Consider the following 2,492-nt stretch of genomic DNA (forward strand, 5'->3'; position numbering starts at 1 on the left):
TAGTAATAATGTGCTAAGTTGACTAGTACACTGTATGAATACAACATGATAATTGTAAATTCCGGTAAATCAACTTGTACAGTGCACTATAGTCATAGTAATAATGTGCTAAGTTGAGTAGTACACTGTATGAATACAACATGATAATTGTAAATTCCGGTAAATCAATTTGTACAGTGCACTATAGTCATAGTAATAATGTGCTAAGTTGACTAGTACACTGTATGAATACAACATGATAATTGTAAATTCCGGTAAATCAACTTGTACAGTGCACTATAGTCATAGTAATAATGTGCTAAGTTGACTAGTACACTGTACGAATACACCATGATAATTGTAAATGCTTTGGGATGGAGGTTGCAAGCTTGGCGACGTCTTATGAATTCAATTTTACTTAACGTCAGAGGCGTACGTGCAGTAAGCATATATTAGGGTCGCCTAAGTTACGACAAATATTGTGACGTAAATTAAGGCAAATCAACTTGTACAGTGCACTATAGTCATAGTAATAATGTGTTAAGTTGACTAGTACACTGTACGAATACAACATGATACTAGTAAATTCCTTACGGTGGAGGTTGTAAGCTTGGCGACGTCTTATGAACTGAATTTTACTCAAAGCCAGAGGCGAACGTGTAGACAGCACATAGAAGGGTCGCCTAAGTTACGACAAATCTTGTGACGTGAATTCCAGTAAATCAACTTGTACAGTGCACTATAGTCATAGTAATAATGTGTTAAGTTGACTATTAAACTGTATGAATATAACATGATAATTTTAAATTAAGGTAAATCAACTTGTACAGTGCACTATAGTCATAGTCATAATGTGCTAAGTTGAGTAGTACACTGTACGAATACAACATGATAATTTTAAATTCCTTGCGGTGGAGGTTGCAAGCTTGGCGACGTCTTATGAACCCAATTTTACTTAACGTCAGAGGCGAACGTGCAGTAAGCACATAGAAGGGTCGCCTAAGTTACGACTAATCTTGTAACGTAAATTAAGGTAAATCAACTTGTACAGTGCACTATAGTCATAGTAATAATGTGCTAAGTTGACTAGTACACTGTACGAGTACAACATGATAATTGTACATTCTTTGCGGTGGAGGTTGCAAGCTTGGCGACGTCTTATGAACCCAATTTTACTTAACGTCAGAGGCGAACGTGCAGTAAGCACATAGAAGGGTCGCCTAAGTTACGACTAATCTTGTAACGTAAAATAAGGTAAATCAACTTGTACAGCATACTAAAGGCATTGTCGTAGAGGGCTCAGTCATCAAGTACATTGTACGAATACAACATGATAATTGTGAATTCCTTGCGGTGGAGGTTGCAAGCTTGGCGACGTCTTATGGACTGAGTTTTACTTAACGTCAGAGGCGAACTTGTAGATAGCACATAGAAGGGTCGCCTAAATTAAGACAAATCTTGTGACGTGAATTCCAGTAAATCAACTTGTACAGTGCACTATAGTCATAGTAATAATGTGTTAAGTTGACTAGTACACTTTATGAAAACCACATGATACTAGCAAATTCCATGCGGTGGAGGTTGTAAGCTTGGCGACGTCTTATAAACTTAATTTTACTTAAAGTCAGAGGCGAACGTGTAGAAAGCACATAGAAGGGTCGCCTAAGTTTCGACAAATCTTGTGACGTAAATTAAGGTAAATCAACTTGTACAGTGCACTATAGTCATAGTAATAATGTGCTAAGTTGACTAGTACACTGTATGAATACAACATGATAATTGTAAATTCCTTGCGGCGGAGGTTGCAAGCTTGGCGACGTCTTATGAACTCAATTTTACTTAACGTCAGAGGCGAACGTGTAAGATGCATATACAAGGAGCGCGAAAGTTATGAACAATCTTGTGACGTGAATTCCTGTAAATAAACTTGTACAGTGCACTATAGTCATAGTAATAATGTGCTTAGTTGACTAGTACACTGTACAAATACACCATGATAATTGTAAATGCTTTGGGGTGGAGGTTGCAAGCTTGGCGACGTCTTATGAACTGAATTTTACTCAAAGCCAGAGGCGAACGTGCAGACGGCACATAGAAGGGTCGCCTAAGTTACGACAAATCTTGTGACGTAAATTAAGGTAAATCAACTAGTACAGTGCACTATAGTCATAGTAATAATGTGTTAAGTTGACTAGTACACTGTACGAATACAACATGATACTAGTAAATTCCTTACGGTGGAGGTTGTAAGCTTGGCGACGTCTTATGAACTGAATTTTACTCAAAGTCAGAGGCGAACGTGTAGACAGCACATAGAAGGGTCGCCTAAGTTACGGCATATCTTGTGACGTGAATTCCAGTAAATCAAGTTGTACAGTGCACTATAGTCATAGTAATATTGTGCTAAGTTGACTAGTACACTGTATGAATACAACATGATAATTGTAAATTCCGGTAAATCAATTTGTACAATGCACTATAGTCATAGTAATAATGTGCTAAGTTGACTAGTA

This window comes from Phymastichus coffea, unplaced genomic scaffold (assembly GCF_024137745.1).
Source record: "Phymastichus coffea isolate CEN01 unplaced genomic scaffold, Cenicafe_Pcof_1.1 PCOF00001, whole genome shotgun sequence".
Classification (NCBI taxonomy): domain Eukaryota; kingdom Metazoa; phylum Arthropoda; class Insecta; order Hymenoptera; family Eulophidae; genus Phymastichus; species Phymastichus coffea.